Genomic DNA, 20,395 nt, shown 5'->3' with positions numbered 1-20,395 from the left:
ATGCACATTACAGGAATCGATTGTGCTAGCTCTTCTAAGCTGCTTATTCTTGCTTCTTTTCTGCATTACTTCATACGGTAATAGGGCGAGTATTAACTCTGTCAGCGCACTGTAAGCGACTTGTGCTTCATATGCATTTAGTACTAATTCCTTAATTTCTCATCTTTATTTCTCATGCTTTATGTATAGGTTTAAAACTGATTTAAATACAACCCATCTTTTATTTCAGTTTGGGATAAGATTTAAAATCGTACCAAAGGAAGAATGTTGCTTTCTTCGCCTGTTGCCGGTTAAGCACACTTCTCGGCTTGACTATTGACGAGAAAACACGAAACTAATACGATAAAAATCAGAAATATCTCGGTAATACATCAACATATCTCCTGATGTCACATGCCAGGTTTACTGTAAGGTCTATTTTCTGTTGGTTGGTTGATGTGGGGGGAGGAGAACGAACAGTGACGTCATAGGTCCCGTCGGATTAGGAACGGATGGGGAAGGAAATCGGCCGTGCTCTTGCAAAAGAACCATTCTGCCATTGCCCTAGAGCTATTTTAGGAAAATCACGGAAAACCTAAATCGGTGTGACCAGACACGGGTTTGAACAGTCGTCCTCCCTAATGCAGGTCCAGTGTGCTAACCACTGCGCCACCTCGTTCGGTAAGTCTATTTTTCCCTCAGAAAATTCGTGAAGTTTTTCGGAGAATCGTTCTATCTCCATCAATAATCTACACATTCTACAGGTGGTTTAGCGATTATCGTGTCTAATAACACAATGTTTCTACGTTATTTATTGCCCAACCACACACACACTAATTTATGATGAAATGAAAAATATTTTCTGTGGCTACCCACATATCTAATTTTGGTAACACATATTTACAGTAGCAGATATTCTACACAGATGTTTAATAATATTACTGCGGTGAAGCGTAGATATTATAGCGCTTCTCTTACACCACAGCTCATTAATTATGCCTATTTTGAACTATAAATTATTTTCTTGTGAACTGAAACCGCGGCCACGCGCCGCTTTTTCCCATGTCCCACACTGCATCGGCAAAGCAGGAAACCGCACACAGTGCCTTTTCTGAAGATATGTGGCCTACAGTAACACACTGAGTATCAACGTGGCTAACGAACTTCGAATGCATAGTCGCTCATCCATAACTAGCTTACTTTATCAAGCTCGCCACCTTTAGGCCTTTATTTACTACGGGGACAGTTCTGTTAATTTGTTCTACCACTTCACAGTCTGCCATTAAAATAACTGCGGTTATTGTTGTAACAAACTTAATCACTTAAATAACATAACGTCATGTATATATTAAGTCAAATATGTATTTTCACATATGAAACAGCCCTACAGAAATATCAGAACGAAGCAAACTGTGTGAGGTATACATTTCATGTAAGATACTAAGGCTGCTTTCGCTATTGCAAAGTTCATTGTCATTTCCAGAATGAGATTTTCACTCTGCAGCGGAGTGTGCGCTGATATGAAACTTCCTGGCAGATTCATTGTCATGTGTCATTGTATCACTACGATCAACAACTGATTTTAAGGACAAGCAGATCCTAAAAGCCAGCATAATGGGAAAAAAAGTGGCTCAAATGGCTCTGAGCACTACGAGACTTAACATTTGAGGTGATCAGTCCCCTAGAACCTACAACTACTTAAACCTAACGAACCTAAGGACATAACACATATCCATGCCCGAGGCAGGATTCGAACCTGCGACCGTAGCGGTCGCGCGGTTCTGGACTGAAGCACCTAGAACCGCTCGGCCACCATGGCCGGCCTGAAACAAAAAGTATCAAGTTTTTTGTTCTTCAGTTTTAGCCACATAATCATTTTCCAGACTAACTGATGCATAGGGCTTTCTAACTACAGTAGTTCCGATAGGGATTACTGCTGTTACCCGTATGAACTTTCAATACATAAATATATTCTTCACTCCTGCATATGCTAATCCGTAAATGGCCAGCGTTCAGCCATAGATAAATGCGAATTTTGTTAAATAGACTGTGAGCTGACTCTCTCCGTCATTTTGTGGTGTCGTACAAATGAGCTACTAAACAAATAACCAGACTAGCCCCACTTTCAAACTGATTCTACACGTTGTCTCCATTTTCTATATTCTATGAAACGTTGTTTTAATCTTCAGTAAAATGCATTCAGTTTCAGATATAAAAACAGAATTTAGATCTGGCAATTGCTTAATGGTTTACGTTTCAGTATTTCTGTCTAAATTAAGTGATATACAGGGAGTAACGAGTATAAGCGTAGACATTTCTATTGGTAACTAGGGACGGAGTACTGAACAGCATTAAACAAGTATTTACTTCACCTGCAGCCTAAGAACTATTGTAATTATTACGAGTCCTATATTGTTAAGTTTGGTAGTAACTTCAAGTATGCGTGGCACAAGTAAGCCGTCAATGATCATTTTCACCTGGGCAGAAGGTACTGAAGGAAGAAAACCGGTCAGTCTTTACTGCCAAGCATTGTTCACTTCGAAGCATAGGTACAGTCATCCAGAAGACATCAGGTTGCAAAGTTGGTGACATGTCTGCAGGAAGATCATTTGATGCGGATAAAAAACAACAAACACAGTGATTTGGGTACATATTAAGGTACCACGCATAAAAATATCTGCACTTACACACGCTAAAAAGTGCATTTACCACACAACGGAAACGCACACAAGCAGGTGTAAATTCGGGGTATCCGGCGTCTTCTAAATTGTAGAAGAAAATCTGCACTGATCCGTTAGCTTTTAGACGTGTACCTAGGAAGAGGAATGTTATCTAGATGCACAGTGACTGCGCAGATACAAATCATGCAGCCGGATGCTGCTACCACTCAAAGCTGATTGCCAATTGAGGCTTGCAAACGATGACGCACCGTGGATGACGTCAGTGAGAAGGGGAGATGAGGAAATTGCTCTATCGGTTGAAATTACATCCTCATTGCCACTCTGGCTGGGGATCGCGTGGCACTGTCAACTGTTCGTCTCGGGCAGCGCCTTACGTAATGGCATACTAAGGAACATTAAAACAACGAAGTCCGAGAATTTCATGTTCCGAACTGCCACATAATGTCCACTTCTGACGATTTAGTCACTAAATTCATGTCCCGCGCCGGACAGTGTGGCCGAGCGGTTCTAGGCGCTTCAGTCTGGAACCGCGCGACCGCTACGGTCGCAGGTTCGAATCCTGCCTAGGGCATGGGTGTGTGTGATGTAGTTAGGTTTAAGTAGTTCTAAGTTCTATAGGACTGATGACCTCAGATGTTGAGTCCCATAGTGCTCAGAGCCATCTGAACTCTCATCTCATGTCCCGCCATTGCTTCCACCTGGAGCTTCTCCTCAATAAAAGGCGTCTCAGTTGCGAGCCTTCTGTCCGAATGTGTCAAGGCTGCTCGTTCAGGCTGACTTCCTGCAGTAATTTTTCTTTTTTGTCGCCAGCCTTCTGGTTGCTTTGATGAGGCCCGCCACGAGTTCGTCTCTGCGCCTAACTTTTCATCCCAGAGAAGCACTTAACACCACCAGTCACTTTTTGGACATAACTCTGTATTCCCTTACGATTTAGACCCTCCGCAGCTCACTCAAGTACCACTTGACATCCCAACATATATCCTATCGTCTGGTCCCCTCTTCTTGTCAATGTTTTTCACATATTCTTCTCACCGTATGTTTTGAATCTCATCATTTCTTATAATAATCAGTCCATCTAATTTTCTACATCTATAATACCCATGTACTGAAACATCAGGAAATCACCAGTTTAGTATTGGAGGGAAGTATGGGGTGTAAAAATGGTAGATAGAGCCCAAGTGGCGAGTACAGTAAGCAGGATCAAATGGATGTAAGTTGCAGTAATTATTCTGGATGAAGAGCACTTTACAGGATATAGTAAAGTGGAGCAATGCATCAAACCAGCCTTCGGACTGAATACCACAACAACGCCTCTACTACGAGAGTTCAAACGCATCGATTCTCTTCTTTTCCCGTTTTGTCGCTGTCCATGTTTCACTGCTGTACTATACTGTGTCCCATACGAATATTCCAAGATGTTTCTCCCATTAATTAAGGCCGACGTTTGATACTAGTTATCTTCATTTGACCAGGAATGCAATATTTGCCTGTGGTAGCCTGCTTTTTATGTACTCCTTGTATCGTTCGTCAATTATTTGTCACATTTCGCTATTTCTCCGCCCACACATATATGCTGGAGCTGTACAAGTCTACCGCGGTACGGAGCTGTCGCGTGGATCTCACAAGCAGGAACAAAAGTAGAGTCCAGTCCTGCGAAACGCGATTTTTTCGATCAGCTTGTGCGGGCGAGAAACAGGAATAGGAAGACATACGGCAACACTGAACAGTTATAGCTTAAGTAAATCTAGGATCTCATTCACACAGCCGGAAAAAATACAGCACCCTCAAGGACAAGGTCATTTTATTGACGGATTAAGTAGTAGATAGTGCATCACTGAAGGAGTATTTGATAACAAATTCAGTCCAAATAAGACAAACATATCACAATAAAGGCTGACCAAACAGTCGCATCAGTATACAGTGCACCCCCCTTTGGGTGGATGCGAACGATCGTAAAGATGCTAAATGGCATTTTGTGATACTGTACTAACCCTTACGCCTTTTGTTGCAGTTCGGCAATGGTTCTTTCAGGCCCTGGAGAACGATTAATCTCAGTATTCACCGTATACCACACGTGTCTAATTGGCGAATGATCAGGTGACCTCGATGTCTATAGCAGTAGTTGTATACCATTAGGGGCACGTTGCCTCGCAACGGCCGTACTTTGGTGTGCATTATCCTGCTGAAAGAAGACATCACTTTCCTGTCAAAGAAATGGCAGGAGCACGGGAATGAAAACCTGTCCAGTGTAGTGGATGCTGGTTACTTTACCCTGTAGAAATGTCACCGCGAGTTGTACCGTGGTCGAATGCACTCCGGAATAGGCGTCTCAGAAGGTTTACACCTGTACACTTGCACGTCCACCACTCGCGTATAGACATCCATCACCAGAAAGTGCTGTTCCACGGTCCATTCAACTCTTTCACGACATCGGAACAGCCGTGCTTGTTGATGTCGTGGCTTCAGCGGTAGCCTGGGCAGAGGCAGTGATTTTAGTTCTGCGCCAAGGAGACGTCTCCCAGCGGCCTTTGGAGACACTTAAGGTGCAAGATATGCCAAAATTTCTTCTTTGGATAACGTTCGGTCGCCCACTACTGCTCTCACAATTAGTCGTCTGTTCTACGTGTACATTCTGAAGGTGGTCTTCGGGTGCTACGGCCGCAGGTTCGAATCCTGCCTCGGGCATGGATATGTGTGATATCCTTAGGTTAGTTAGGTTTAAGTATTTCTAAGTTCTAGGGGACTTATGACCTCAGCAGTTGAGTCCCATAGTGCTGGCTAATGGTTCAAATGGCTCTGCGCACTATGGGACTCAACTTCTGAGGTCATTAGTCCCCTAGAACTTAGAACTAGTTAAACCTAAATAACCTAAGGACATCACACACATCCATGCCCGAGGCAGGATTCGAACCTGCGACCGTAGCGGTCTCGCGGTTCCAGACTGCAGCGCCTAGAACCGCACGGCCAGTTCGGCCGGCCCCATAGTGCTCAGAGCCATTTTTGGTCTTCGGGTGCGGGAGTATTCCACAGGCCACTTCTGAAAGCAACGGCTCACCACCGATACATACTGCCGAGCATGTGTAGCAATACGTCTACCCAGTTTCTCAAATGCCCATAATGCGACCATTTTAAAATGGGTAAAGTTGTTCAATAGGAGTAGGTACTGGGAGACCTGAGTTTCTCCTGGCGTATGCAACTTTCAAATAACTTCCGGGAATTGAGCTAGGTGTCAATTTCACCGACCGCCGATATTTCGAACCGAGAACAATCGTCATTTTCAAGGCAAACTGCAACGGACAGGCGACGTACATGCCATTTTAAAACCTCGGTTCTCGGACTGATGCGGGAAAGATAATACACACAATGAACACTAGTGCCAGCAAAGATGACCAAAGTCAGAGATATCGATAGTGAGACTACGAACTCGCAGGTGAGGTAGCATTGACTCTGTCCTCCTGTTTTTTGACAAGGGCGAGAGCCGAATTCCAAACAGAGTGTGAACAAAAACCTCCATCCCTGTTAACAAGGTTGCTCGCTAATTTAATCTCAACTGCCTCCTTAATAACACTGTCCCTAATGCTGGACGTACATTCCAATATCTCGGTGTTATTATATACCATGGAGTGACCAGTATCAAAGCAATGTTCGGCAACAGCAGATCTACTTAACTGCTGTAATCTGTGTGCCGTTTATGCTCAGTACATCAGTTCTCCACGGTGCTGATGGTTTGACAAGTATATGCCATTCATGCCACAGTCTCTGCTTTACAGTCAACACAGAGGGAGCAGAGAGACGCTTCATCAGTGCCATCTCATCACCGATGACGGTGGCAGATGAATCACTAACACTAAAGCCCCTCAGTATCGACATATTATACCCTAAAGCCACTGAACAAAGTTATTGAGAGTGTTGCATTTTTTCTGGCAGTTTAGAACTGATGAGTGGTCAATGTTTGCCAATGTCGGTCTACGATATGTTGTTGTTGTGGTCTTCAGTCCAGAGACTGGGTTGATGCATCTCTCCATGCTACTCTATCCTGTGCTAGCTTCTTCATTTCTCAGTACCTACTGCAGCCTACATCCTTCTGAATCTGTTTAGCGTATTCATCTCTTGGTGCCCCTCTACGATTTTTACCCTCCACGCTGCCTTCCAATACCAAACTGGAGGGCATCCCTTGATGCCTCAGAATATGCCTTACCAACCAATCCCTTCTTGTAGTCAAGTTGTGCCACAAACTTCTCAGATATAAGCCTAGAAAATTCTGCTGAGTGGACAGACCAGAAAGAAAGTGAAAAAATTAAGTATGAAGTTCGCGACAGATTTAAGAACCTAATGCCACAAGAAAAAAGGAGAAGAAAATGATTACGATGATGAAGTCCCACCTTAAGCTGAAAGCAATTTCGCCGACGAACCTCGGCTGACGTTGGTGAGAGCTATCATGTCCCTCATATTTTGAATCTGAAGATGTAAGTCGGCTAAAACCTGTCACAGCAACAGAAATACGTGATCCAAACCGCTATATTTTTAAATTTTAAAAACAGCTTTTCACTCTATGATGAGCGTCTGTTTTCTGATTTTGCAACATTGCCGGTACTGGATGCTGCCAGGCCGTGCTCAAATGGTTTACCCTTCTGTCTGTCTTCTGTCCTCTGTAGTTCCCTCGTTGATATTACCTGATATAGATCCCACACAGGTAACCAATATTTCGCTAAATCTTTGTATGACAATAAGCGATCTTCCTTCTTACCTAACTGCATTTTTGCCGTTTCAGATCACAGATTCTAAGCCTGCAGTTTGCTTCACCTAGTGCTGTTCCAATGTGATCGCTGAGATGCACATGTCTATGTTCATACCCAATAGTGTAAGCAGAAATGTTTATGTAATTCGTGTGTTTCATTACATCTACAGTAAAGCTACTAACTTCATGCTTCCTCATGTGCGAGATTTTGCACCTATCTACAGAGCATTAAGAGTTACTGGAAATAGTTGCACCATATGACGCTGCGCAATTGCATCTGATAAAATTAAAACTGAAATTCAGTATCTTTAACGACCCAAAAGACCGCTGATTATGCTTCACTTTCGCAGGACTCTAGTACTTACTCAGATGTAACTAATTTTGCTGTAATACGATACGCTTCTCAAGCGTTTTCACAATGTTTAAAGTTTTAAGAACGTGTTGAATATCAAAAGAGAACGCTAGCCGCTGCGTTAATGCAGTGGGCTAAGGCAGCATACCAGAGAACTGAACGTACTGTATCCGTGTAGCCATGTTTCCAATCTGCCACCAAACATTCAGCCTCTACAGTGAACCATGTTTCTTTCGGAAAGACATAATAATAGTGATAATCACTGTGGTACATTCGTAGGTGTAGGTGTAATCGAGGTATGCGAAGGGTCCCCTATGAAATGAAACTTTATTTATCGAATTATTCATTCGGGTATCGCTGTGAAGTCACACTAAAACTAATTTGAATGGTGTACACTGTACCTGTGGTACGTACGTGAATATATCGTTTCTCTCTGCTGCTCGATTTTACACTGCCACGAACGTACCATAACGATTATGATTAAAATCATTGCCTGTTTCAGAAAAAAAACACGTAGATCAAGTGCTTGGTAGAAGATTTTTGAGAAAAGTGATGTCCTTCTGTAAGAGGCGCTGATGCAATAATTAAACATTTTATTGCACTTGGGTAGATGAAAGGAAAATTTGTTTAACGACTGTGGCCTGTAGCAGTTAACCTGAAGCTTTAGCACAGGCCACTCCTTCCTCCTTGGCATTGTCGTTTGTAGAGGTGTTGAAATGCTTCAACGCAATATAAAACTTCGACACGGCGGTAGTGGGTGCTGATCTACTAATTAGAATAACAGTGAGGTGCGTCGGCTACTAGCATGCCGACATGCCTCATTACTCCAACCACACAGCCTCCCCCAAACTCTAAAAGACGAAGGAGATCCACATAGTTGGAAGAAATGACTAACGTTTAGTATAACTGAAGGTATGTTTGTCATTCTCCTGCCCCCACTTTCTGGCATCTTCTTCTTTCCCCTCTCATGTCCACTTCGCTCTTCACTCCACCGCCCCTCCCCCCTCCTCTTCTTGCCTCTTTGACCCTGAGCCGTGTATGTAGTCACTGAAATTTCAGTTTGTGTAGTTGTCTAAATACAACCACGCGCTTATTAGAATGCTATGAAGTGTCTGAATTTCAATTCAATATGTGAAGAACTTAAGAAGATTTAAGATTCTGAAGACACAAACATTTACATTTTTATTTATACATTTTTATTTATACATTTATTTGTACAAAATCGTAAATCTCTGAAGGCTCTTTATCGAATGAAGTTCTGACACACCATTGCAATCGAATACATGTGTATTTTGTTTACCTTTGAGTGCTATATGGTATATAAATAAATACGTATTATGTACATAAGAATTTTATTTATTATGTATGAAATATGTATGTATATATACATACTATGTGGCATATCCATAGGAATATAAAGCCATGCACGTATTCTAACGCAACGTTGTGTCAAAATTTCAACACAATCGGTGAAGAGCTTTCGGAGATTAATAGTTTGAACAAACGAATATTTCCTTTTTTATTTGTGTACGCGTAGGTAGAGTGTTTTCATTCATGAATACCATCTACCTGAATTTGTGTTTATGATATAATATACTACCAATTTAAGGTACGGGACACAACTTACCTGTACGATAAACGTCAAAAATCTCATTACTGTTTTACTCAAAATCTATTATCTAGAAGCCCTCGTGATAATGATTAATTGAAACTTATTTGCTAACTGACTTCCTTGCCATTCCTGCTTCTCATAAAGAGAGACTCTATAATTTTAAAGCGGTCTCTTGTAATAGTTTCGGTAATATCCACTCTCTGTTTTGAAAGCCTGCACTGTTCACAACTGCGGTCGCAGGTTCGAATTCTGCCTCGGGCATGGGTGTGTATGATGTCCTTAGGTTAGTTAGGTTTAAGTAGTTCTAAGATCTAGGGGACTGATGACCTCAGACGTTAAGTCCCATAGTGCTCAGAGCCATTTGAACCATTTTGAACTGTTCACAAGCTATTCTCATACACGAATCTGAATCGCGTTCCCAGGCAAACAGGCCAACTCCACTAATCGCATTCTCTCGTAAGTAATGACGACCACCGAGCGAGGTGGTGCAGTGGTTAGACACTGGACTCGCATTCGGGAGGACGACGGTTCAATCCCGCGTCCGGCCATCCTGATTTAGGTTTTCCGTGATTTCCCTAAATCACTCCAGGCAAATGCCGGGATGGTTCCTCTGAAAGGGCACAGCCGACTTCCTTCCCCGTCCTTCCCTAATCCGATGACCACGCTGTCTGGTCTCCTTCCCCAAACCAACCAACCAACCGTAATGACGACCATCGCTTTCAAGTCAAAGCGGCGTGCCAGATGTGCGCGAATGTAAGTTTATAAGACTCACTAATGGTTTTAAACGGCAGTCAATTTATCCTATGCAGTATTACGTGGCATACACGGACACACTAAACCAAATAATTACCTTTTTATCACTCACTTACCACAAATTTGAACTCCACGTCGCTGTCAATGCTCCGGCGAGCGAGCCACCCTTCCACTATTCTCTACTGGGCGATCACAACACCGTCCCTCTTCGCGTCAACCGTCACCGATCGCACGCCAAAGAAACAAACGTGACAGCAGACTGTCGATACATACAACGGCACACAACACGAGTGCAGTATGCAGCACAGTGTTGTAGTCTGCCACGTTAGCCTGTTGCGCTAACGTCGATTCTCGACGAATAGTTCTCCGGTCAGGGCCGTTTCTACCATTAAGCAGGACTAGGCGGACACACAGGGCGGCAAAACTTTAGCGACAATGAGTGCTGAAAAATTAACTTCAAATCAAACAGCGAAAAAACTAACAAATGAGGATCAAAAATGGAAAAGAAGAAAAACTGAAACAAGGGATTGGTTACAAATACATAGGGAACACTTACTTAATAATTCTTTATTTAATCTGACGAAAGTGAACAGATTGCCTGTACCTATCTCATTCGAATAAGGAACAACGGAAAGAATTATACTCTTAGACAACCATAAAATTCATCCTTCAACGGGAATCTAACCTCGACCTTGTAATGGTTCTTTATTTACGTGACCATTACGGCACTCCAACCCCAGTTCCCGATACCAGTAACATCGTACTACTTTTCTGCGAAGTAACAGACGTATTTTTGTGACAATATTCACATTTGGTTTTATTAATGTATAAGTACTGCGATGTATCGATATATTACAGTGATATGGTTCTTGTGTGTATTCATTTCTGTGAGACTGTCATAATCTTTGACTTACTTGTAACCGTTTTGGTGTGAATGCGCACAGAGCAGTCTTTGTTTCACTTTGCTGAAGTTAAGTTGTTATTTCGCTTTGTAAAAGAACAGTCTAGTCTTGTGTTTGGTTAAAGTGGAAATTAAATATATGAAGATCGAAACAAAACTGTTTTCTTGATGATGTGACAATTTAGAAGAAGTATATCTGAATTTACAAGAAGTTTAATAAAAATGTGGATCGTGAACACCAAGTCAAAAATTTATTTCTACCATACCATTGTTTTTATCTGGGATTGTTTGATCATTAAGAATTTCCGGAAAAACGCATTTGTTAGGTCTTCAAATATTGCTAAAATACAGATCTGGACCTTCTAGCAGTCAAAGTAGAATCACCCTAGAATCAACAAGATGAGCCATAACAACTTCGACGAAATCTCCGTGGGAATCCATTCAAGATAAGTGCCAAAATGAATGACTTTTTTACAGTGACTTCATTATTTCCATTCTGACGGTACCATCCACAGTCAATAACTTTGTTGTTGCCCGATAAAGCGAACATATGCAGCGTGAGCAACATTATTAATCTGATTTCTAACCTACTTCGCAAGTGGTGGTATCGTTAGAACGTATCTCAGGACCAATAATCTGGAGACAATCGTTTAGACCAATACGGCTAATAGAAGTTGTACAACTCTCAATAGAAAATGCAAACAGGGCGTCATTTCTTTTGTAAATAAAAACGTCTTTCCTTGCCGCACTGTAATTTATTTCTCACAGACGCTTTCCGCTTTTTTTTTTTTTTTTTACTCTACGGCAACATGTAGGTAAAGGAACCAAACAGCAGGAAACACGCAATGAACTCACAATATTTACATCTTTAAAGCACAGTTTTCGAGTAAATATCTATAACTACTAGCAAAAGAATAAGAGCGAACCACAAAAATAAAGATAAACATGGTGAACAGTGTGAAGAAAAAATTCGGAATATAAAAATTTGCTTATGTTTCGAAAATAAAGTGGTAGTGCCACCTCCAGATGAGAGGAAACGTAGACGCTAACAAACTATCCCACTGACGATGTCTTAGAGTAAAAAAAGATGGAGGATTACATTGCAGTGCAGCAACAAAAGGCAGTTTACTTAAAAAAGAAATATATCTGTGCTTGCTTCGGAGGATGGCCACACACATAAACTTGCACTGCAGCATTTATTTATTGAATCGCACTAAAGTGGATGCTGAAAAAGATAAGACGTATTCCTCATTTTAAAAATATTCCAATGCAAACCGAAACGCAATAACACGACGATCATCCAGATGACCTATTTTGATCCTTCGTAGTGCTCCCCATCAATATGCCATAATTTCTGAATTCAAGGAAACATTCATTCGTACGAGAAAACACTTTTACACCTTTATTTGCTGACTCTCTTGCAATTAAAGAAAATAAGTTATTGATGCCAAATTTGCATGAACCGGTGTAGTAAATGAAGTTCTAGTTTAAAATGTTTGGCAGATTTTTCTTATTTTAAAAATTTAAAACAAAATATACGAATTTCGGGACATTTGTTGTCCTCTTTCAGTTTTAAAGTAACTGAGGACACAGTATGAAAACTGAAGATTGTCAGCAGACAATGAGGACGGCTGATCATCTCAATATTATTATTAGATGTATAACAGGGGATTTGCAATATTTTGTCTTGGATATCGGTTTTGGTCGAGATGGAGTAAGTGACTTTCTAAAAGGCAAGTGTACTGCAGGTGCTTTCCAAGCAGAGAGCATTTTTTTATGAAAAACTGGGACACCGCAGATATTCATAGGCGTTTGCTGAATGTCTAGAGAGACCTGGCAGTGAACAAAAGCTCGGTGAGTCGTTGGACGCTGCGTCTGTCATCATCGTAACAAGGTCGTGCAAACCTCTCCAGTCTCCGACGTGCAGGCAAGCCACACACAGCTATGACTCCGGCAATGTTGGAACGTGCAGACACTCTCATTAGAGGTGATCGATGGATTACAATCAAACACCTCGCTGCTCAAGTGGATGTATCTGTTGGTAGTGCTCATACACGTCCATCAGCTGGGGTATTCAAAGGAGTGTGACCGGTGGTTTCCTCGCCACCTGACAAAAGATCATATAGAACAGTTCGATTTTACACAGAGTACGCGAAGGAACTTACCCCCCCTTCTTGTAGCGGTGTACCGTAGGTCTGTAGAAGAGCGTTGCGTTCCAAATAATTGGAAAAGGGCACAGGTCATATCCGTTTTCAAGAAGGGACGTCGAACAGATGTGCAGAGCTATAGACCTATATCTCTAACGTCGATCAGTTGTAGAATTTTTATGTTCGAGTATAATGACTTTCCTGGAAACTAGAAATCTAGTTTGTAGGAATCAGCATGGGTTTCGAAAAAGACGATCGTGTGAAACCCAGCTCAAGCTATTCGTCCACGAGACTCAGAGGGCCATAGACACGGGTTCACAGGTAGATGCCGTGTTTCTTGACTTCCGCAAGGAGTTTGATGCAGTTCCCCACAGCATACGGACTATCAGACCAATTGTGTGATTGGATTGAAGAGTTCCTAGATAACAGAACGCAGCATGTCATTCTCAATGGAGAGAAGTCTTCCGAAGTAAGAGTGATTTCAGGTGTGCAGCAGGAGAGTGTCTTAGGACCATTGCTATTCACAATATACATAAATGACCTTGTGGATGACATCGGAAGTTCACTGAGGCTTTTTGCGGACGATGCTATGGTATATCGAGAGGTTGTAACAATGGAAAATTGTACTGAAATGCAGGAGGATCTGCAGCGAATTGACGCATGGTGCACGGTATGGCAAATGAATATCAATGTAGACAAGTGTAATGTGCTGCGAATACGTAGAAAGAAAGATCCCATATCATTTAGCTACAATGTAGCAAGTCAGCAACTGGAAGCAGTTAATTCCATAAATTATCTGGGAGTACGCATTAGGAGTGATTTAAAATGGAATGATAATATAAAGTTGATCGTCGGTAAAGCAGATGCCAAACTGAGATTCATTGGAGGAATCCTAAGGAAATGCAATCCGAAGACAAAGGCATTATGGTACAGTACGCTTGTTCGCCCACTGCTTGAATACTGCTCAGCAGTGTGGGATCCGTACCAGATAGCGTTGATAGAAGAGATAGAGAAGATCCAACGGAGAGCAGCGCGCTTCGTTACAGTATCATTTAGTAATCGCGGAAGCGTTACGGAGATGATAGGTAAACTCCAGTGGAAGACTCTGCAGGAGAGACGTTCAGTAGCTCGGTATGGGCTTTTGTTGAAGTTTCGAGAACATACCTTCACCGAGGAGTCAAGCAGTATATTGCTCTCTCCTACGTATATCTCGCGAAGAGACCATGAGGATAAAATCAGAGCGATTAGAACCCACACAGAGGCATACCGACAATCCTTCTTTCCACGAACAATACGAGACTGGAATAGAAGGGAGATCCGATAAAGGTACCCAAGGTACCCTCCGCCACACACCGTCAGGTGGCTTGCGGAGTATGGATGTAGATATAGATGTAGATGAAGGACCGTCTGTGCGTAATTGCTTGCGCCTTACTTTTTTGTCGAACACTGTCAAGGGCGATAAGACATGTGTTCACAACCTCGACACTTTAAGAAAATGGCAATCTTTCGAGTGGCGCCACACCGCCTCTCTTCAAAAGCGAAAGTTCAACGCCGCCCCCTCGGCAGGTACTATCCGGTATGTCATATCATTGCGGTCGTTAAGTTACTAACGTACAGCAGGGGGAGGGTGCCCCTCCTGTGGAAATGTGTGTTAGGTTTCACGCTCAACTAACAGTATCGAGTTACGCAGACAGGGGCGGCGGCCACTCGCTCCCCGTGATTAGGGCTGTGTAGTCCGCCCACCGCCGCACACCTACGGCCCGCGTTTGAATATGCAGGAGGGCGGTTTGGTCTCTGCGGGGCTGCGGACCCGCAATCCACCCCGGTGGGTGCGACGTGGGCGGACAGGGGACAGGCGCCAAAGCTGCCACGCCGCCTGCCTACGGGCGTGCGTGCTCGCTTTCCAGGTCTCAACGTCGTTTCACCTTGCCCGTGTATTCTCGGAGGAATACGTAACTGTATAATAGTGACAGATTTATCACTAGAAATAGTAATGTTTACCAAATAGGAAGGAATCAATTTACCCATCTGCCGATATCCAGATCACTTTAAAGATGCAGCCTGACGAAATCGGTGACAAATAGGAAACAGCTTACTGTGTTGCACGAGTAGTTCATCGTAGGTCGCTGGAGCAGTGAAGGGCAAGAAGCGTTTGGGATAAACAACAGGTCGTGCCTGTTTCGAATAAGAGTCATCGAACTGATGCGAGTTGTAGGGAAGTAGCCTACTCACGCCTTATAAAATTCACATCAGTCTTTCCATTGTGTGCCAGCCAGTCCGCTGTAACTAGCTCTGACGTCATAAATGTTGCACAATACTTTAAAAATCACGTAAATAACCTGAAACGTTTCTAGCAAAAAATGGTTCAAATGGCTCTGAGCACTATGGGACTCAACATCTTAGGTCATAAGTCCCCTAGAACTTAGAACTACTTAAACCTAACTAACCTAAGGACATCACACACACCCATGCCCGAGGCAGGATTCGAACCTGCGACCGTAGGAGTCCCGCGGTTCCGGACTGCAGCGCCAGAACCGCTAGACCACCGCGGCCGGCGTTTCTAGCATGTCAGGAGTAAATACAAAATCAATATGTGTTGGATATCAGTTCAATAACTTTAACCATTTTCGAAATTTGGATGTTTTTCTGTAAAAATCATTGGCGCAACAGAAAAGAGCTAGAAAATTAAAAATTTATATTTGGATCCCTTTTTCATAATAATTTAGTAGAAACAGTATTATGGATCTCACAAATTAAAATTTTAGTTGAAATTCATGATTTTCTGGTTTTTGTCTTAGAAATTAAGGAAGCAAGATAGATTAAGTAGGCGAATAAATAAAGCTAGGATGTTTAAATTTAAGTAGAAGGGAGATCTGCTACAATTATAAAAATGTGCGAAGTTTCAGCAGAATAACTATAAAACTATAGCTATAGCGTATCTCCAAAGAGCAAGTTCAGAGCTCGTCTACTGCGTGTAGTGTAATTAAATTAATTTTTCGCCCAAAATATTTGACTTAGCCACGTCAGACATTTATTATGATTACTTACTTGTGTGATGATTGCACAATTAAATTGAAAGCTTCATCGGACATCAGCAAAGGAAGCAATGATTTATTCGATAACTTAAAGTGGTGCATTACAAGCCCAGCGGCTAGTCGGGAGAGCAGATTTCATCAGGCGTTCCCTTAGCCGTCCGCACCGGGGCTTTATGTGTAAGAACGCTGTGCAGGAAAAAGGAGGAGGCCCCAGTTCTCTCCAGACGCTGATTAGCGCACCACCTGTGCCGGGAGTCGCGTCGCGTCGGTATCGATGATATAAACAGCCTTGGATGCAGTAATAAGTTACTAGGGATACGCGTAACCATAAAAACGTTTTCAAGTGAAGTGTTAATTTTGGGATAACGTTAATGATCTATCTTTAGGTTGTGTATGTCGTATTTCCACGTGCCGCCGCAGGACAGACATTCTACCATTATTTAGCATGGCATTTAATGAACATTATCATCAAATTATGGCGAGCATTCACTTAAACATTTAATTTGAACAGTTATAGTGGCATCAGCGCATTAGACTCTGAACTGCTCTGGTAGTTGGATTGTGTGGATACTTTTTGGTCTGTGACTTTCAGAATATAGTGAACATTTTAGAGAGAATGGGTTTTGATTATGAACCCCAGACAATCTCCTAATTCCTCAGAGCTAAAAGCTGTAGCTATAAATGTATTTCTCAGATGAAGTGGGCACTAGGAATTCTAATTATAGGCTTCACGTTTTGCTAATCACTTTCTGGTTGCCAATATTGTAGTTAGAGAGCCAGTGTTGAGAACGGCAAACAACAGCATTAAATAAATAATAGGAACATTAACAATTATTCCACCCGCCGCCCCACAGAGTGATTGTAGGCCTAAGTCGTTGGCGTCAATCAGTTACAAAATTATGAAATATGTCGTGCGACATCTCCGGAGACCAAAAACCTGCTCTATAAAAATCGATACGGATTCCATAAACACAGATTCGCACTGTGTCTGCCCGCATCTCGTGGTCGTGCGGTAGCGTTCTCGCTTCCCACGCCCGGGTTCCCGGGTTCGATTCCCGGCGGGGTCAGGGATTTTCTCTGCCTCGTGATGGCTGGGTGTTGTGTGCTGTCCTTAGGTTAGTTAGGTTTAAGTAGTTCTAAGTTCTAGGGGACTTATGACCACAGCAGTTGAGTCCCATAGTGCTCAGAGCCATTTTGAATTTTTCGCACTGTGTCTCTCTCTGGAGGAAGGTACTAACTTACCGAGTATCAGTCCAGATATACGACTGGACTCAGAACTTTCTAAAAGGTAGAACTCAATACTTTATTCTTACCGGAATCAGATCCACATGTTTTAAGATAGTTTGTGGAAAACGGAAAATAAACGTTAGAGCGTCATTACTGTTTACAATGAAGTGTGTCCCATACCTTTTATGTCAGAATGAAACAGGTGATAACGGGTCCATTACCAATTATATTAAGATGGGGGCTGGCCGCTGTGGCCGAGAGGTTCTAGGCGCTTCCGCCCGGAACCGCGCTGCTGCTACGGTAGCAGGTGCGAATCCTGCCTCGGGCATGTATATGTGTGATGTCCTTAGGTTAGTTAGGTTTAAGTAGTTATAAGTCTAGGGGACTGATGACCTCATATCTTAAGTCCCATAGCGCTTAGAGTCATTTGAACCATACAGGTAGGGAGCTTTCTTTCGCTTGAGCGTTGTCCCGCAGTTACGCAGGGTCAGTCATCGTTAATCGGATTTGGCATGTTAATGTTTAAGGGGTGGCCGGATGCTCTTCCTGCCGCCACTCTGCACCCCCCCCCCCACCCGGGACGGAATTAGTGTACCCTAACTGTCTGCGTCGAGTGTAATCCGTGGAATTGTGCGAATGTGTTCAGATGTCTGCGGGCCGTGTAACTGAGGCGGAACATGGGGACTATCCCGGTATTCACCTAGTGCGATGTGAAAACCGCCTATAAACCACATCCAGGCTGGCCGGCACATCGGCCCTCGTCGTTAATCCGCTGGGCGGATTCGATCCAGGGCCGGCGCGCGTAAAGGCAGGAAACCAACAGTGGGAAATACACAGTATAATTATTGTGTGTGGACACATTCAGCGTACACCGCTTATCAACAGCGTAGACTATAATAGTTCAAAATGACTACCTCCGGTCTCAGTGCGAGCATTGCAACGCTGTATTAAGTGCTACAACACTCCCTCGAAGATCTCTGGTGTTATACAAGAAGACAGGCAGCCTGGAATCTCTTAATCCGTTTCTACGGGGTATTCGTAAACCAACGTCTTCACATAAGCCCAGAGGAAAAATTCCAGAGGTATGAGATCCCGCGATCTTGCTGGCCGTGGGACAGCACATACCCTTCCAGTTCAACGATGAGGGTACGTGTTGCTCCGATGCTCGCGGACATTGACATCGAAATGGGAAGTTGCACCGTCGTGTTGAAACCACATCCTTTCACGGAAAACAAGGGGTACAATTCTCCAAAAACTGTGACAGCACATCACACAGGAACACCAGGTAACGTGGACCAGCCAAACGGGCAGGCAGGAAATGAGGTCATACTAGGTTGGTCAATGCCCACCCATGCGTTTACAAAGAATCTTTGCTGGTGGCCATCGATGTGGGTGGTGTGGGTATTGTCCTTACTCCAGACATGGCTACTGTAGCTATTGAAAAGGCCATCATAGGTGAATGAGGCCTCGAGGCCTCATCCACGAACAACACAAATTGTACAAAGTTCGGCTCTGTAGCACTGCGATGGATAATCTAACAGAAGTGAACGCAGGCCTCAAAATTCTTTCGTCTCAGTGCTTGCACATGCTTTTGATAGGTGTGTAACGCCTGTTCCACCAATACACACCATACTGTATCGTTCGAGGTGTGCATTTCACGGACTAGTTGACGGCGCTGCTTATTGCTCAGTGGTCGGCAACACGATCCAATACCATTTTTTTTTGAAAGTCTGATGTTAAGACATGTCTTTGGTGGGAACCTTAACTGACTCTTCGTGGTGTGAACGACTCCGTCTCTCGCAAGCTGGTATCCATGGAGATACACAGCTACCAAGTAGGATGACGCCTGATGTGAAAGAGTTCTTCGTACATTCATGCCGCTTTATTGGCACTAAATCCTGCCACACTGTGCATTAAATACATGCCTCCCAACTCTGGTGAGAAGTAACGTTCCATCTTTGACTGTGCGTCATGCACTGTATACAGTAATACTCCTAACCATGGACACATCACAAGCTGTCTCATGCAATGGAGAATTGACTCCATGGATAGGGGTGTGCGTGCGTCACAGATTAATACGCCGGTGGGATGCGTGCGGTCGTCACATGACACACGTGCTATGAGCTAAGCTGTATATAGTACGGATCTTTGGTGGTTACGGGAGTACGTTGATTATCATCCGCCGCCTGTTTAGTGTACAACGAAAACCCGGGATCTTCGCTAGAGAGCGGCAGAACTGCATGTGCTGTTGCAATGCTGCGTTGACGCTGGAAGTCATCACTTTAAACAATTACTATGAACTATAAGGTTGTTACGCAGCGTACATATCCATAAAACAATAATTATGTATCTCCCACCATTGGTTCCTTATCTCAGTGTAATCGGTTGTGGAACCACCATCTCCTGTTTCAGTTTGATCCAAAATGTTTGAGACACCCTGTATTCAGAATGTCTCTCATAACGGTCTTTCAGCAGATACACGCAATTTAGTTTTTGCAATGAGGTGCTGGAATCAGCCCAAGCAATTACTGCTCATCACATTTTTCATGCGAGGTCCAGCGTTTGCCGTTACAAACCAAATTAATTCTAAAGCGGAATTTTACGTTGCCATTCGATAGATTGTCCACAAATTACTCTACTGCGAAACAAAACACCCGGAATAACGAGTACTCAACCAGCGACTAAGAAGCGCTACTGCAAGACGGGAGCAGTCAGTGCAGGCCAGGGCGGTGCTGTTTTGCTGTTTCTTCTGGAGTGCTGGTTACTCTTCGAACTTCACTGTCGCTGTTAATAGATATAAATAAAATTAACATTGCACCGGACGAATGGTGACCTCTCTGTCGAATACACACGTTAAATTCTGTTTTAAAAATCATTTTGTTTGTAATGTGAATCATTCAGTTGCCTTCAGTCAACACAGGGCATCACATGAAAGACGTGGTGAGCAGGATTTGTTTGGACAAACTCCAG

This window comes from Schistocerca nitens, chromosome 6, assembly GCF_023898315.1.
Source record: "Schistocerca nitens isolate TAMUIC-IGC-003100 chromosome 6, iqSchNite1.1, whole genome shotgun sequence".
NCBI lineage: Eukaryota > Metazoa > Arthropoda > Insecta > Orthoptera > Acrididae > Schistocerca > Schistocerca nitens.
The sequence above is the reverse complement of the archived record's forward strand: the minus strand, read 5'-3'. Positions refer to the sequence as shown.